The following is a 19,318-nucleotide window of genomic DNA, read 5'->3' on the forward strand; positions in this document are numbered from 1 at the left end:
AAAATATTTAATAATACATCAATGCTTGATAATGGCTTTTAATACAATTATATATTATACCTCCATGAAGATGTTCACAGAAGAAATAAAGAGGTTTAATCAGGCTGAGTTTTTTCATTATCTGATTTGTTACAGGAGTTTAAAGTGAAAGTTCTATAGAAGTAAAATATACTTTCTAGCTTTGCCCTTTTGTGGCCATTGCTGGAGAGAAACTGACCAGAATGAGATTCAATCCCTTTGTGACTTCTGACTGAAGCAAGATTTGAAAAAGGCATTTCAATGCCCCTTCCCACATTCACAGGAAGATTACGTTTTTCCCCTTTTCCAAAGAGCTGAGACAGAAATATAATGTGTGATCCACACCTGTCTAGAAGGATGATGAAATGCAAGTTTAGTGAGAACACTATAAAGGTCAACAAATTGATGGAGTAGTCCAGATCTACAGGAAGAAATTTGTCATCTACAATGAACAGCTGCAGTGAAGAAAGACTAATGGCGTAGCTGTCCACATGGGCATGCACCCCAGCAAAGTGGTTATCACTAGGCTAAAGCTGGACAAAGACCACAGAAAGATCCTCAGACAGCCAAGTAGCAAAGGAGAGGGGCAAATATAATGAAGAAACAATTGAGAAGATGTGTGAATAAAGTAATCTTATATACAATGTTCATTAAAAACTGTTAAAATGGGGGAAAAAGCATATTCCATATTCTGTAGCAGACTACTGATATCCACTTTTATAGCACCTCCAGGAATGAATGCCATTCTATTTAGAATACCTTTTTGTGACCACCCAGAAGATAATTTACAGGTAACATCAGCTGTTCCTTCCTGGCTCCTCAAACTCTCCACCAATTTGAAAACTAGGACGTTAAGAGCAGAAATTGGTCTCCAGTTATTTTTAAAGGGATTTTTTTTAAAATGATTTATTTATTTGTTTGAAAGGCAGTTATAGAGAGAGGGGAAAGGGGAGGGGGAGGGGGAGAGGGAGGGAGCCTTCCATCCACTGATTCAAACCTAAATGGCAGCAATACCTGGGGATGGGCCAGACTGAAGCTAGAAGCCTGGAACTCCATCCAGGTCTCCCATGTGGGTACAGGGGCCCAAGGACTTGGGCCATCTTCTGCTGCTTTCCCAGGGGCATTACAGGGAGATGGGTTGGAAGAAGAGCAACCAGGACTCAAACTGGTGCCCATATTGGATGCCAGTGTTGCAGACACAGGCTTAAACCACCATGCCCCACAAGTGAGTTTTTCTTTTTAAAAGATTTATTTAATTTTTTGAAAGGCAGAGTTACAGAAAAAGAAGGAAAGAAACAGAGAGATCTTCCATCCACTGGTTCACTCCCCAAATGGCCGTAATGGCCAGGGCTGGGCCAGGCTGAAGTCAGGAGCTTCATTCAGGTCTCCCATGTGGGTTAAGGGGTCCAAGGACTTGGCCATCTTCTGCTGCTTTCCAAGTATATTAGCAGGGAGCTGGATTGGAAATGGAGCAGCCAGAACTTAAACCAGTGCCTATATGGGATGCCCACAATGCTGGCCCCACAAGTAAGTTTTTCACAGTTCCAGGCTGATAATAAGTGTCAGGTGTTTGGGACTAAGTAAGAAAAAAGATATGACCACAAGAGACAGTGACATGTTATAAGCTCAAGGTTATCCAAGAGAAATCCCTCATGGCAGGAGTCTCTCCAAATGCTACCATCCAGACTAGGAGGAAGGTGAAACTTCTGGGAGACAAGAGGATCAGACAATTTATGTCCTTATGGGCCTAGGTGATATTTCTCAGCAGCTCTTGGAAAGATTCTAGGCCAAGGAGTTCAAAATGGCAAAAGCAACTTGGGATCTTAAAACAACAAAGCTCAAACTTTCTATTGACAAACAGATGCTGGTTAAAGTTTCCTAGAATATGCAAAGTTCCAGCTCTACATGGCTAAAAATTTCATTGTTTTGGCTATTTATTTTTATTGTGTTATATATATGTGTATGTTCATATATATGTTATATATGCAATCTATCTTCTTAAACTTTCAAAGGTACAGTTTTTATTTTTAAATGTTACATCCAAAAAATTATTGCTAAGGCCAATGTAATAAATTTTTCTCTTATGTTTTCTTTTGGGAGTATTATAGTTTAAGATCTAATATTTTAAGTCTTTAATATACTTTGAGTTATTTATTTTTGTATATTATTTACAATAAAGGTTCAATTTTATGCATTTGTAAGTGCATGTCCAGTTTCCCAACCCAATTTGTTGAAAAGATCATCCTTTAATCTTCTGTCTGGATGTTCTTTTAATAAAAGAAAAGTATTCAAGTGTATTAATGTTATTGTTTTCCCCAGCTGAGCAGAAGCACTGTAATTTATGAAGATTTTCCCTCCCAACTCAATGGTCTATTGTCCATAGTCCAAAATTGTGGGTACTAATAGGACTGATATCAATTGATTCTCATTATCCAGAGAGAAGAATCCTGTGTTGCCTGTTGATCAGTGATTGAAAACCGTTATGTCATATACTTTGTCCAGTCTATTTGTTTAATATTGAAGGATAAATCCAGCTTTTAAGGCTATATTATTGTTAGGGATGGAAACACTCTACAGTCAGAATTTGTAATTTTGAATTCCTGGTTAGTTCTTGAGTTCTTAGTGTAACAGATTTTGAAAAATCTTTTTCTGAAATCCTGAATATTTATTGCTCCTGAATAGCTTTCAAGGTTAGAATAGTTGGCTCTATGATAGTTGGTAACTTTATTAAAAGTATGCAGAGCTTTACTTTTTCTATAAAACAATTTCAGAAATTCTACTCACATACTTAGAATTTATTATTTATTCAACACTTGCCTGCTACAAAACCCATAAATCTATTGTAACCTAATTCTTGTTGAAAGGAATAATGCTGAAAAGTAGAGAGGAATATTGATTGGATCTCCTTCCTGTATTTTCTGTTCATGACTCCTGCTTGTGTTAGAAGGCATTGCATGCTTTTGAATCTTGTCATACATGACATTAGTACAGAACATAACTACAGAGAATAGGCATGGAAGTAGTCATGGACACGAATGCTTCCTTTCCCTGTAGAAGTTGTGCTGTAACTGCATCTCAGTTCAGTATTTTCCTCACTCAGAGTCCCCTCACTCAGATGTTGTTTCAAGAGTAACTTGCTGTTGACTTCCTGCACTTAATCATTTTTTTTTGTTTCTGTTTTGGAGGAATTTGTCCTAAGACAATGCTAGTGCTGCATTTTCCATTTGTCCTATCAAGATCAACCCTTTGTGCTGCCCTAGGAGGGTCACCTCTAAAGAATGCATCATTGGAGCTGTCTTGCTTTCTGGCTTCTTGTTATCTTCAGCTAGCGACAGAAACTTGCAGAACAGAGCCCTTCCCCCTCTTCCTTCTTGCTTTGTGGGTCTGGTAGCAGCTGTTGTCTTTCATAATCAAACTTCGACCAGACCCTTCTCCATAGTTCTGGGCCCTAGGTTAGTAATGGTTTCGTTTTGTTGCTAGTTCAGTGCCTTACTCTGCCCACAAAACTGTCAATTTTTTTTTTAGCACTGTAAACTTTAACTTTTTAGTTCAAACCCTTTAAGTGTGTCATCTCTTTCCAGGCCCCAAACCAAGGGCATTTTGAAAACTTTAATGTTAACATACTGGTTCTAATTTCTATCATCAAGATGATACAGTTTAAAACTACTATGTAGCACTTACTTGCTTGTGTAACAAAACATGAAAATGATTTTGAAACTAGCTGGCTGCTAATTTAAGTGTTTCTTTTAAACTGCTGAGAGTGAGAAGGTTGCAAAGCAGCATTTTAATCTGGGGAAAGATGGAAGAAATTTTTTATAGTGTTTTACCTGCAGGCGATGGCTACAGTTCAGCTAGTTTTAGGAGTAGCTGGCCAAAGATGGTTCCTTGAAGTGGAAGGGATTTTATTTTTAACAGATTAGAAGCTATTGTTTCCACACTTGGAATTCGTGAAGTTAATCAGAAGAAGTAGAGATATAGGATCATGGACTAAAGGGCTTAGGGAGGAGTAGTTGTAGGGATAAGGCCTTAGGAGAGGCAAAATTCACAGGATTTTAGTGCGCCTTAGAGAGGCAAGACTTTATCCTTAGATGGGTAAAACCAATTCCAGAATAACTTAAGAATTTGTGAATATGTAAGGAAATGAAGATGAATTTTTTTAAAAAAATATTTAAATGTTTTATTGAAAAAATACAAAAGATGAGAATGGGATTAAATAAACTAACACACCTTTGAGACATTTCTATCATTGATTTTCAAAGTGAAAGCAATGTGCCTGCTTGAAATGATGAACTGGATACATCTTGGGAAAAAATGAAGACTCATTTTCCTTTCTTTAGATGATTGAATCTCTATTCAGAGAAGAGAGCTAGAGGCAGATCCTTTGCCCAAATCATTGCTTTCACAATTTAGATGAAGTTAGAGAACCTGAGAAAATACCTGACACAATCACCGAGCTTCAAAAATTCTGAGATTCTGTTTCTCATGTCCCATTTTCTCCCTTTTTAAGGTACCTTGTCATTTGCTATCTGGCCTTTCCCAGAGAGGCAAGGAAGCCACTGTTAGAGAGAAAAGCAGCACAGGTCCCAGAAAGCGTAGCCCTTACTAATTCTTCCGCCTTCTCTGCTCTCCTCCTCATGCTACTCAGACTGTGTGCTACCAAGCTGCATTCTGGATTTCTGAAATCTAATATTAAAAAAAGCTAACATGTACAAACAATGCTGTTGGTAGATGTTGCAAATTTGCTGTCTTCAAGTCAATAGTTGCTTATATTAGGGAGAGTTACGATGGTTGCTATACCATTTGAGATTTCATTGACTGAGGTGGGACTGCCTTTCATTAATTTTTACTTATTACAATAATGAATAAATATGCTGCCTTTAAAATTAGTTGGGGGGGGGGCAGTGTTGTGATACAGCAGGTTAAGCTGCAGCTTGTGACAACTGTATCCTGGTATCCTGTATTAGAGTATCTGTTGGCATGTCCTGATCCCTCTCCTTCCTAATACACCTGAGAAGGCAGACAATGACGGGCCCCACATTCATATGGAGACCGAGATGGAGTTCCTAGCTCCTGGGTTAGGCCTGGTCCAGCCCTGGCTGCTGTATGCATTTAGGGAGTGAATCAGCAGCTGGAAGATCTCTTTCTCTCCCCATCTCTCCTTCTCTCTGTTGCTCTATTTTTCAGGTAAATAAATAGATTTCCAAAAAAGTTATTTGAGGTATTATTTTTTTGTTCATGTAGTCAAATCAAGCTACTTACCAGAAAAACTATGAATATTTCTCCTTTTATTAGGATGTATCTATTCTTTCATTAAAGAACATATATAAGGCTAAGCACAGTCCAGAGAATTTCCTAGTGATCCTGCACTCTTAACTGTGGAGTGTGTACTTTCACTCTGTCAGTAAAATGCTTGCTGTTTTTTCTATGATCTATTCTCTTACTCACTTCTTGAATTCTTTCTTGTGAAGTCAAGAATCTGCTTATTTGCTATCTGGTATCATTATCTATTCTTTTTGTTTATTTGCCTTGTCTTTGTCTTATTCCATTCCTTCTTTGCTTTTAATTTCACTCATCTACAATCACCAATTTTCCACCTGCAAATTGGTCCCATAGTGTTAATTGTTCTATACAAATTCTTTAGTAGTTTTTCTAATTTTTGGGGGGTTCAAAAGTCCAGTAATAAAGTTGGCCTCAGGTTGCAAAGGATCAACTCTATGTCTTCTGCAGTGGTTAAGCTTCCTGGTTATTGGGATTTCATAAGGACTGCATTCCTGCTGGGAAGGGAACTTCTCTTAGTCAGATAAGGGAACTTCAGAGGAAGCCTCTCCCAGAGCTTGCAGAGAGAAAGAAGACTGGAGATAACAGATAAACTGGGGCAGGGAAGGTCGGTGAGACCTACATTCTGAGGCTGTCCCCAGCTCACTTTGTCAAAGAATTGCCCTTTGGGGGGATCATTTTCTGAGCCCCAGCACTGTCACACTTAATAGTTTTTCATTTGTTTGCTTTTCTCCTCGTGAAGTTTCAGGTTCTGTGAAAGTTAAGTTTCATTTAACTTTGTATTTCTAGAAACTAGCCCAGCATGTGATATTTACTACATGCTCAGCATATATTTGTGGAAGGCAAGAATTAACAAAGAAAGAATGGAGAGTGTTACAGAAACAAAATTAAAAAGAAAATCTGCCACAACAAAGTACCATACTCCGGGTGGCTTAAGTAAGAAGTTGACTTTCTCATTGTCCTGGTGACTAGAAGTCGGACTGAGGCGCTGAGTTTCTTCTGAGTTCCCTCTTCTTGCCTTGTAAGTGGCTGTCTTCTACTGGAGTCTACGTGCAGTCTTCCCTCTGTACCTGTGTCCTAATCTCCCCTGCTTAGGAGGACATCAGCCATATTGGCTTCAGGCTCCACCTAATGCAGTTATTTCAACTGCATATCACTTTAAAGTTCCTATTTCCACACAGAGTCACATTCTGAGCTACTGAGAATCAGGACTTCAACATGTGGATTTTAGAGGGGCACAGTTCAACCCATAAATACTTTCCAAACACACACACACACACACACACACACAAACACACACAAGAAAAACTTCAAAAAGGCAGAAGAGAAAAAAGTTTATTATTAAATCAGCAATAAACTAGGATAGATTTGCATCATAGCCAATCCACTAAGTAGATTGTGAAAAGAAGAGGAAATTCTACCTTTTAGCCAAGCAGATACAATCCACTCCATACATGTTTTCAAGATAAATGAAGACTGGCCCTCAAGGACGAGGACTTTATAGCACTACTGGGTTTGGTTCATCCTGATTTCAGTTTACAATTGGGGTAGCTGCTGATATTGAATATTGCTTTTGTGTAAAGAGAAAACAAATTTCTTGTGTCTTTTTGAAAGGAAATAAGTGTACAAAATGAAGAGGCACCTTACCTATCAATAGAAACTGAGATAAAAACTCTATCTTCCTTGAGGATTCCACTGGAAAGAGATAGCTCCCAAGACCCTCCTCAGTGGTAAAACTGGAAAAAAAAGGCTTTTTTAGCTTTTAAAAAATATTGCATTTCAAATGGTCAGAAAAGAAATTCCAAGTTTCCTGAAAGGAATCCTGAAAGGAAGAGGGAGGAGAACTTTTTCCATTATTTTCAGCAAACAGAATCATCTCTTCTTTTTATGTGGCATTTGCCCTTAAAAAGTCAAAAAGGGAAGGCACAGTAAAGGTGTTAGAGCCTTCTGTCTGATGTGAGCTTCAGGATGGGAAAATTCATGCGGAGGCATATTTCAAGGCCATGCCTAAGCTTATGGCCACATTCAAGTGCCCAGAAAGAGCGGTAGGCCTTAAGTTAGTGGAAAGAAGAAAAATTCAATTTAATTTATTTAAGCTGGCGCCGCGGCTCACTAGGCTAATCCTTCGCCTTGCGGTGCCGGCACACCGGGTTCTAGTCCCAGTCAGGGCGCCGGATTCTGTCCCGGTTGCCCCTCTTCCAGGCCAGCTCTCTGCTGTGGCCAGGGAGTGCAGTGGAGGATGGCCCAAGTGCTTGGGCCCTGCACCCCATGGGAGACCAGGATAAGTACCTGGCTCCTGCCATTGGATCAGCGCGGTGTGCCGGCCGCGGAGGCCATTGGAGGGTGAACCAACGGCAAAGGAAGACCTTTCTCTCTGACTCTCTCTCTCACTGTCCACTCTGCCTGTCAAAAAAAAAAAAAAAAAAAAAAAAAAAAGCGGAGCAGCTGGGAGTTGAACTGGTGCCCCTATGGGACATTGGTGCTGCAGGCTGTGGCTTAACCCTCTGTATCACCGTGCCAGCCCTCCCTCAGTCTCTTTTTTTTTTATTTCAAAAAATGAAACATTCACACACATTCATTATTTGACCATTAGCAGCAATAATTTACTTGCTATCTATGCCTCTTTAGCCTATACCGGGCGTCATATTTGAGAACCACTGGGAAAGAAACAAAAGGTGGAAAGGAAGCAGTGATACTTGTCATTAAGCTTAGCTTGGAATGTACATTTCGCAAAAACAAGGTGAGGGCAATCCAGGAATTATGTAGATAAGTGTTCACATGGCTACTCCAGTTGCCTCAAATAACCAGTTGAAGTTTTCCAACAGCCTTTTTCCCCAGAGGCCATGCTACTTTCATCATAATAACCAAGAATTTCAGTATCTTTCATATTTTTTTCCTGGAACCAGATTATTTGCTCAAATACAGTAAAAAGTAAAGCTTTAGATGTTGTGAATTATATAGTAGAACAATAGAAATAAAAAAATTGTGATGGTAGGTGTTTGTTGGGGTTATAGGCATTTAAATTTTTTCTATAAGAATGTACTAATAATTATAATTATATTTGTACTTTAACAATAAAACTTATTAATTCAGTGATTTTTCTGGGTTGTTTTATGCTGAGAAAAGTAAGTATACAAAAATAATTCACTGCAAACCCAGTGCCTGCTTTTTTTGGCAACATAAAATATCCAGTTCAAAAGAGCAGCTGCTGAAGAGAGTAAAATAATCATTAGAAGGGTTGTACTTATTCTTTGATTTCTATCATGATCTTGAAGACAGTATAAATAAGATAGCATTTTATCTCATACATAAATAAGATTGCATTTGGAGTCATGCATCTGGATTTTGTCATTTCCCATGTAGCTGCACAGTGATATCAGCTCACTGAGTTCTAATTACAGCTTTTAAAAATGATGCAAATAAAGAAGTGATGCCTTTGAGAATTTTTAAAGTTGTTTCTTTATAAGGTTTATTGTTGTGTGACACGAATTTATGGAACTCTGGTAGAATGTAGGATCCAGGATAGCTTTTATAAAAAAATGAGTCCTGAGAGTGAAGAATGGCCTAGACATTATCTGCATCTGTATTTGGATGGTGAATTGTTCATTTCTGAAAATGGAGACAAACATTATATGTAGATGTAGGCCTGGGCTGGGGGATTTCTCAAACTTTTGGATCAAGTCCTCATCCTGGTTCCCAAAAAATACACTCCATAGCGAATGCATTCTACTCATGCGCAAGAACGTGGCTGTAGGGGATTAAAACCATTCATTCAGAGGATGAAAAACTAACCACATCCACCTGAGACCTATGTTTCCTTAGTCTACAGGGGAAAGAAGCAAGTGCATTGTTTGATAACCACTAGGATTGGGAATTCTACGTAGGGATTTTGTATCTGGGTTCCCTAATAGTTAAGGAGACAATGATGAGAGGGGATAGAGTGGACTCTGTCTGAGATGATATGCGTTTGTTATTTTTTTAACTTCATGGTTAGCTTAGTTTTATTTTGTTATAAAAGTTTAAAAATTCATTTATTTTTACTTATTTGAAAGACACAGAGAGAAAGAGAAAGAGAGAGTTGGGGAGGAGAAGAGAAAGAGAGAGAGAGAAAGAGAGGGAGAGAGAGAATCCCTTATCTCCTCCTACATTCTCAAAATTCCTAAGACAGGGCTGGGCCAGGCCAAACCCAAGAACTCAGAACTCAACCTGGTTCTCCCACATGGGTGGCAGGGACTCAAGTACTTGAACCATCATTTGCTGCCTCCAAAGGTGTGCATTAGCAGAAAGCTAGAATTGGAAGTAAAGCTGTGACTCAAACCCATGCATTCTGATATGGGATGCAGGCATCCGAAATGGCATCTTGAATCACTGCCAAATTTCTGCCCATGGTTTTAGGAAGACTTCCTGTATGCATGCTGTTTCAGGCTCTGCTTTATGAATACTCAAAAAAAAAAATTAAAAAGAAATTTCTTCTCCTTTACTCTTGTGGAGCAACAGTCAGTTCACAAAACAATATGTCCCATAATGAAATAATTATACTTGCAGTGATAACATGGATGCAAAGGTCCTATTATTAAGGAACTCTAGGAAGGTTCACAGAGGATATAGGTGAGCTGCGTCCTAGTGGGTGAATAAAAGTATATCCATTCTTGGAAAAGACCCCAAGGCATAAGAAATCAAAGCCAAAATTGACAAATGGGATTGCATCCAATTGAGAAGCTTCTGTAGTGCAAAAGAAACATTCAGGAAAGTGAAGAGGCAACCGACAGGATGGGAGAAATTATTTGCAAACTATGCAATTGATAAAGGATTAATAACCAGAATTTATAAAGAGATCAAGAAACTCCACAACAACAAAACAACCCTGTTAAGAAATGGGCAAAGGACTTAAACAGACATTTTTCAAAAGAGGAAGTCCAAATGGCAAACAGATACATGAAAAAATGTTCAGGATCACTAGCCATCAGGGAAATGCAAATTAAAAACCACAATGAAGTTTCACCTCACCCCAGTTAGAATGTCTTTCATACAGAAATCAACAAACAACAAATGCTGGCGATTATGTGAGGAAAAAGATACCCTATTCCACTGTTGGTAGGAATGTAATCTGGTAAAGCCATTGAAGACAGTATGAAAATACCTCAGAAATCTGAATAATAGACCTATCATATGACCCAGCCATTCCACTCCTGCAAATTTACCAAAGGGAGATGAAATCAGCATATGAAAGAGTGATCTGTACCCCCATGTTTATTGCAGCTCAATTCACAACAGCTAAGATATGGAATCAACTCAAATGCCCATTAACTGAAGACTGGGTAAAGAAATTATGGAATATGTACACCATGGAATACTACACACAATAAAAAAAAACAGATCTGGTCATTTGCAATAAAATGGATGAAACTGGAAAACATCATACTTAGTGAAATAAGCCAGTCCCAAAAGGACAAATCCTATATATTCTCCTTGCTCTGTGATAACTAATAGAGCACCTAAAAGGTGATCCATAGAATTGAAATTGACACTTTGAGAAGCAATGACTTTGAACAGCCCTTGTCTTTACTGTTGAGGAATAGTTTTTTTTTTTTTTTCCCATACTATTCGTTGAACTCTTAACATAGAGTTAATCATATGTGTATAAAGTTAATTGAAAATAAATCTTAGTAAAAAATAAGAATGGGAATAGGAGAGGGAGGAGGAAGAGGGGTGGGAGGGTTTTTTAAATGAAGAGACAGGACACGGAGCCTCCATCAGAGGAGCATGCCACTAGCTAGCTCTCAGCCAGCACTTTTTATTAGAGTTTACAGGCAATTCTACAAGCCAGCAAGCATGTGGACACAGCAATACATTAAACAAAGCCCACCACATGAACAGGAAAAACCAAATCCTATGTTCTGGGGCGGGGGTGGGGGGCAGCAAGCTGATCCCTATCATGCAGTACCAGGATCCAGAATCTTATTTACAGTCTTGAGCTCCTGAAACCTGTATTCACCATTAGTTACGGATTACCCACCCTGCTGCCTTCTGCCACCCTGTTCCATTGGGAGGGTGTGCTCTCACTCAGCCTGCATAGCTAGAGACAGAACTGCAGCCATGTCCTATTCCAGGGGAGTGTGCTCCCCTGAGAACATTTAGGTAGTATCCTCTACAGGAGGGCGGGTATGGTGGGAAGAATCACCATGCTCCTAAAGTTGTAATTATGAAATGTATAAAATGTGTATTCCTTAAATAAAAGGTTTCTAGGGTGAAAAAAGTATATCAGGTAATCAGTATTCAAGAAGAGCAATTTCTAGTAGAGAAAAACACCAAAGAGCCAATTGTGAGAAAGCTTGGGATGTTTGAGTAATAAAATTAAACTGTGGGGGCTGGCACTGTGATGCAGTGGGTTAAAGCCCTGGCCTGAAGTACAAGCATCCCATATGGGCACCTGTTCTAGTCCGGGCTGCTCCACTTCTGATCTAGCTCTCTGCTATGGCTGGGAAAGCAGTAGAAGATGGTCCAAGTACCTAGGCCCCTGCACCCATGTAGGAGATCCAGAAGAAGCTCCTGGCTCCTGATTTTGGATTGGCTCAGCAGCCATTTGGGGAATGAACCAGCAGATGGAAACCCTCTCTCTCTGTCTCTACCCCTCTCTGTATCTCTGTCTTTCAAATAAATAAAAATCAATCTTGTTTAAAAAATTAAGCTGTGAAGCACTGGAGTCTAAAATTAGTAGGGAGCTAGGAGAGTATAGAGTGGAGACTGGAGCAGTAAGAGGTCATAGTAGCAGAACTATATGAATCAGATTTGGGGCCATGGCCCAGAGCAGTGGAATGCCAGACACTTCCATCAGTTAGGCAGCCAGTCAGTGTGGCTCTCGTTAATCTCATTAGGAAGAGAATTGTTAAAAAGACAATGTGGAGGGATATGGTCAGGAAGCTCTTGTGATGATGGCCTGTGTAGCACATGCAGTGGGCATGCAGTAAAAATAAAATAAATAGAATATTTACAGCACATTTCAATTTAATGAGACAACAGTTATACAAATAGGGGACATGTGGAATATTAACTGGTAATAAGTACATATTAAACTAAGCACACAAATTATACAAAATTCTAGAGAGAGAAAATAATCATTCAAGTCTCCATAGTGTATTATATGGCTTGATATTGAACCAGTCACAATGATAATGTCACACGCTGGGAGAATAGGAAAATAAGCTTGCCTATGGGTTATGTAGTAGTAAAGAAAAGGAAGTCAGTCTTCAGCTTGCCATAATAGATTATGTATAGCACTAAAAATTCAAGGAGTAAAATATATAGAGGTAAGAACTAAAAGAGTTAAAATTGTTGCTTGAACGATAGATGGGAGGTGAGAGATGTGCAAGGTAGATCTTTCTTAGTAAATCATATGGAACTATTACTTCTGAAATGTGTTTTTTAAATAACTGCAAAACTGACTAAATATGTGCATTTTCTACAAAAATTTATAAATAAATGCTTACATTTATTTATAAATGATGAAAAGTTTTTGATCACACCTAAGTGAGGTTTTTGGAAAATCAACACCAAACCAAAATAAATGAGTGAATAATTGTCATTGAATACAGTTTAGTTCCTACAATTGAATCTAAATATATTTCATCTTAGAATGGTTAAGAGTGAGTCACTATGCATATGTGACAGTAGAAAAGGGAGACTGTTGTGGAGGGCTTCCGTCATTGTTTGCTTGTTTTCAGATTATTCAAGGAACGATTTTTCCAGGTGTCATATTTTAGTTAGGTAAGGTGCTTTTTTTACATCTTGTTAACTTGGAAAATCTTGTGATCCTCTAAGCTGGGGCTGGATATCCCTAGCACCCTAATCTGGATGTGTTGATTTCACCATATTCTTAGGCATTCTTCTCTCCCAATCAGATTGTGTATTTGTGACCACTCACTGTAGCCTTTCTTTTCTTGTCTATAAATGCTGGCCAGCGTGAAAAGCTAACATTAAAACATAATAAGTGAAATCAAGTGGAAGAAAGAAAAGCCGTTTGAAAAATGGCTATTTCTCTCCCATCTAATGTATGGAGTCCTGTGAAAATGCTCCATCTGTTATTTTTAAGACCATGTAAGCCTGAAATAGTTTCCTTGTTGAACAAGCAATGGAGAATGAATACATCCAGGTCAGGTAAGCCTGGTCTTCAAAGGCCTCCTAGTTTATTTGATTGACTTCAGCCAAAACATAAATTATATAGTTATGTGACATCTGAAAGTCACTTTGAAAAAAACTGGGTATGTGGTGACCTAAAAACCTTTGGCCTTTGTCAGATAGGAGTAATTGTGAGACAATGTAAATCCCTTTTCTCTCTGTGGTCAATACTCAGCAACTTAAAATAACCATTATGGTATCCTTTGTGCTTCTACCTGCCCTGGCTTGTTCATCTACTCAGATGCCCCTTTGGTAACTCCACCTTCTCCCCAGTCTTTACCTTTGTCTTCTAGAGAGAGATTACTTTTGGTCTAAATTGTGTTAGCACCTGCTTTCTCCTTCCATTTGGCAGTAGAAGAAACAAAGATCTTTAGTGCAGATGTGGTTACTGATGATTCTCCTGTAGTAACTAGTAAATATGTTTACTGGTATAGTTTACGGGATTCAGAGTAGTTGTTCTGAGATGTGTGAAAATAATACATGAAGGGATCAACACTGTGGCATAGCAGGTAATGCTGCTGCCTGCAGTGCTGGCATCCCATATAGGTGCAGGTTCAAGATGTATAATCTTGACTAGTACTTTATGAATGGAATAAATCATTTAACAAAGAAGTATCTGAGAATACAGAAAATTTTGTTACAGGGATGACTATTATCTGTTTCATTAATTTAATCTTTACTTCTACTAGCTATGGATTCAACAGTCACTTGGCAAATTTTTTTGAGAAATGAGTCCTATGGGACTATGTGAAGTCAAGTAAAAAAGTTCTTTTCTGCTTTCATAAGCCTAGACAGATGAAATAAGAATGATAGAATAAGTTGAATATTAAATTTCTATTATCCAAAATTGCATAGTTATAAGATATCTGGAATAAAAGTAGATTTTACCCCATATGTATGAACAGTTTGTACTGATGATGATAATGAAGTGATTTGCTTGATGTATTGTCTGTGTGTCAGCTTTTTAACAAAAAGATAATGAAAATGCTTTTGCATGTTTGTTGGTACAAACAACTCATGCAAGAATTAACCAGATGGCAGCTTCATGATAACCAATGTCATGAATACAGAATGCATCATAAGCAAGGGTCAGCTCAGAAAAAGGGCCAATAATATGAATTACATTCCATTGAGTGAAGTAATTCTTTTCCTTCATAGGCTACAATGTCCCATGAAGTCTTTCTTTTTTTTTTTAACATTAACTTAAATAGGTTGTTTAGAATGTGCTGGTCAGATAAATTCCAGCACAATGTTCTATTAACTGTATCAATAGTGGCAATGGCGTGTACATTTTGCTGTCATGTGGATTCTGGGAAGTCTGTGGGATATGCAACTAAAGAATACAGTGGAAGCCTCTCAATGTTATGTCCTCAAGTCTATGACTTTCCTACTTGAATGCTGACAGAAAAGTTGATGATAAAAAATTCTCATGAAATTCTCCACTTTTTTTTAACTCAGGAAATGATTCACTAGAATAATTTTCAAAATTTAAAATGTTTTAATCTCAATATCATCATTAGCAGGAATTATGTTACTATTTAAGCAATTTTAGCTAATGCTAAGTCACAAATTTCATAAACTTTGATTTACTTTAAAAGATATTGGTTCCCTGCTCTACCTCAGTCCTATGTTAGTATTTGTGAAGTGACAGGAAAGGTACAACTTTCACCTGAATGATTTAGGATTTTCAGTGTTTTAGGATACTGATGTATCATAAATCAACCTTTCTACAAACTACATGCAATATGATTGGTTTAGATGCATCCTTTTAGTACCTGGGGAGATCCAATAGTTGTGCTAAGTATGCTTTCAAATTTGCAAAGACTTCATGGAGGTGACATTTTGATGAATCTTGAGGGGTGAGTTTATTACAGAGAGAACTATATAAAATTTCTGAACTGATCCATTAAGGTCAGGTCTTATATCCTATATCAATTGATGTGTCAATAATTTGGGAGAACTTGTATGTTTCTCTTTTATTTTTTATAAGTAAATAGCATGCTGTTTTATGTCGGGACAAAATATATCACACCAATAGAGGTATTTTCTTCAGAAAAACCTTCTTCATCTCCCTAAAGCCAAATTCTTATCAAATGCAATGTGATTCAAATTAGATAAGTTATTTTTCAAGCAATGTCAGCCATCTATATCTTTGCATACTAATGGACAAATTCATTGAAGGAAAGACGTCCAAAATTAATAATGCCAGTAATTATGAGAAGGTAATCTTGAAGCAGTCTTCTATGTGGACATACAATCACATAAATCTTCATTTAGAGTGACAAAAATGCAATACATTTTGGAAACTTTAATTTTGTTATAGGGGTAACTTTAAATTAGTCATTTTATTGATATTTATTAGTTACATAGAGCTGCAAATAAAAGCATGTGCTTAGTGTAATTGTTAATCACAGTAACTTCTTACTTGGTAAATTACGTGGATCCATACAAACCTTCAGTGCATATGTATGAACCGCGATGGTTTATCTTCTGAACAATGGACAGTCCAACTTTCTCAGTCTAAAATTTTCCTACAAGGATGATTCATACAGCTTCACAACTCCAAAGGTCATTAAATTTTGTGTCCATGCAAATTTTGGAAGGCTGCTGACTCAGAGAATACCTTGAGGCAGGGATCTGTCATCATCACATATTATCAAAGAGCCTTTAAACCTTTAAACATGAAACTGCATATTCCTCAAAATTATTTCTTCAAAGAACAAAAAGAAGACAGCAGTTGGGAAAATAAAACTCAAAATGTTGTTGGAAAAGTTATGGAAGTGTTTTCATTTAACAAAAAACTGATGCTGAGTACCACAGTTCGCTAACTGGCCCCTGAACTCTTGCACATGTTATGGTCACCTGTTAGTGAGACTAACAGGACAGAAACTTAATTATGTGTCTTGTGTTTAGGAGGTGGGCTTAATGAGAAGTCTGTGGGGTCATTGAAGATGTGGTTATAAAAGCCCTAGTCAGGCCCATTCTCCCCCCCCTTCTCTCTCTCTCTTTCTGCCTCACCATGTGACCCTTTCTCTGTACAGGCTCTTCCACTGTCACCCACCATCCTCATGGAAGCCAAACCAATGGACCATCCAGTCTTGAACTTTCAAAATTGGGAGTTATATATGCCTCTGCTCTTTAAAAAGTTAGTGGCTTGGGTATTTCATTATAATAATAAAAAGCTGAGCAGTGCAATGAGTACGCTTTTCTTTAAAAGGTTTGATTTTTTTTTTCTGTTTTTTTTTTTTTTTTTTTTTTTTGGACAGGCAGAGTTAGACAGTGAGAGAGAGAGAGAGAGAGAGAGAGAGAAAGGTCCTCCTTCCGTTGGTTCACTCCCCAAATGGCCACTACAGTCGGTGCGCTGCAGCTGGCGTGCTGCGCTGGTCCAAAGCCAGGAGCCAGGTGCTTCCTCCTGGTCTCCCATGCGGGTGCAAGGCCCAAGCACTTGGGCCATCCTCCACTGCCCTTTCAGGCCACAGCAGAGAGCTGGACTGGAAGAGGAGCAACCAGGACAGAATCCTGCACCCCAACCGGGACTAGAACCCGGGGTGTCGGCGCCACAGGCAGAGCATTAGCCTAGTGAGCCACAGCGCCTGCCTGATTTTGTTTTCTAACATAGAATTTTTTTTTGACAGGTAGAGTCATAGACAGTGGGAGAGAGAGACAGAGAGAAAGGTCTTCCTTCCATTGGTTCAGCCCCCAAATGGTCACTACAGCCGGTGCTGTGCTGATCCGAAGCCAGGAGCCAGGTGCTTCCTCCTGGTCTCCCATGTGGGTGCAGGACCCAAGCACTTGGGCCATTCTCCACTGCCTTTCCGGGCCACAACCAAGAGCTGGACTGGAAGAGGAGCAACCGGGACTAGAACCGGGCGCCCAATATGGGATGCTGGTGCCGCAGGCGGAATATTAACCAAGTGAGCCACAGCACCGGCCCTAACATAGAATATTAAGTCAACTTAATTTTTCTTTAAAGAAAAAGACCTAATTAAAGATACAAATCTAGAATATTCTATAAGTTTCGAGTCAGAGAACCTGTGTCCAGAATCTCGGTCTGCCACTCACCATCTGCGCCAACTTGGACAAGTTACTTAATGTATACACCTATATTTACCCTTCTTTCTTTAATAATGAAAAGTACTTTTTCCACTATGAGATGACTTTGTAAAGCTCTTGCACCCATGCATGGCACTTACAAGATGTTTCAGTATGACTCAACATGCCCCCCCCCTTTTTTTCCCAGTCATAGGGCTTGGCCTTGGCACAATGAAAGGGAGAACATACAGAGGGGCCTTCAAAAAGTTCATGAAAACATGTATTATGAAAAAATTATGTATGCATATCCAAATAAACCTATCTCTTAATTCTATTTTCCATGAGCTTTTTTTTGCAAAATCCTCACATTCCCCTGGCCTCAAGAAATTCATAGCCTTCTTTGGTTCCCCCCATACTCTTGGCCTCCCTTCACTTCAGATTATGTGCCTTTGCAACAGATCACAAGAACTGCTGGTGAGTGATGTGCTCCAGAACTAATGCTGGAGAAGATCTTCATGTGAGGTTACTGATGAAGGTCTTGGATTTGGAGGACATTCTATGAATAGAACTGTAAGCACAGATGGCCCAGAGATCTTTTCAGGGACAGCTTTCTGAAATGCATCCATGGCAGCTGGCTCACATGAGATGGTCTATACCAGTGGAAGATAGAATCAGGTGGCCTGGCTGAACTTCAACTGGGTGGTACCCCTTGGAATTGGACAGTATTTAGCATAAATTTACTGGTTTTCAATACAGATTTTCTTGTGATTCTACTGCTGTTATTAAGAGAAATTTCATCTGCTTGCAGCTTAGCAAGGTAATCTTTGTAGCTCACATCTTCCTACTTGTGATTTCATCAGTACCGTTTGTGTTTCAAAGACGGATAAATTAAAACTATTTATTAAAGGCAAATTCTGTCTAAAAATAGCATAATGTGAAGTGAAATCATGGAACAAGTCAATGATCTAAAAGCTACCAACATTGCTTGGTTTAAATTCAGATCACAGTCAAAACTGTTCTTTGTTAATGGTCACTCCATGAAAAAAACTCAGACAGGAGAAAGGTTCAAGTGATACCTGATATTCATTTGCTGAGCTGGAATTTGCTGTGTTCTGAACATATCCTGAAACTCATGCTGAAATCCCATACACTGAAGTGATGATATTAGAAAGAGGGGACTTTGGGAGGTAGGTAGGTCATGAAAGTTACACCCTTGATGGGATGTCAGTGTTGCAAGTGTCGGTTTGACCAGATGTACCACAATGCTGCCTCCATACAACTAGAGTTCACTGCAGGCCCAACCATAGCTTGTGATTTATTGAGGTTGTGGACATGTTTGTTGCTCCTTAAACTTGAATAATACAAGAATCACCTAGGAGAACTTTTATAAAAATTCATATTTTTATTCCTATGATTGTGATATTGTAAGTCCAGAGGATGTAAGAGTACATATTATCATAAAGCTTCTTTTATGATTCTAACAATGAAATAGAATTACAACTTACCAAAATGTGCTTCTGGACTTTTGCCTCTAGTAAGCAGGTGTCAGCATTTTCCAATCCTTTTTCCATTTTATTTATTTATTTATTTATTTATTTATTTATTTCCAGACAGAGTTAGACAGTGAGAGAGAGACAGAGAGAGAGTTATAGACAGGGACAGAGAGAATGGTCTTCCTTCCATTGGTTCACTCCCCTAATGTCCACTATGGCCGGAGCTGTGTGGATCCGAAGCCAGGAGCCGGGTACTTCCTCCCAGTCTCCCATATGGGTGCAGGGACCCAAACACTTGGGCCATCCTCACTGCCTTCCTGGGC

General features: G+C 38.7%; 1 pseudogene; it reads left to right on the top strand.

Annotated features, from left to right (window-relative positions):
- Positions 1-221: 221 nt before the first annotated feature.
- On the top strand, positions 222-645 carry LOC108177359 (large ribosomal subunit protein uL24-like; annotated as a pseudogene).
- The last annotated feature ends 18,673 nt before the right edge of the window (positions 646-19,318 follow it).

This window comes from Oryctolagus cuniculus, chromosome 5 (assembly GCF_964237555.1).
Source record: "Oryctolagus cuniculus chromosome 5, mOryCun1.1, whole genome shotgun sequence".
NCBI lineage: Eukaryota > Metazoa > Chordata > Mammalia > Lagomorpha > Leporidae > Oryctolagus > Oryctolagus cuniculus.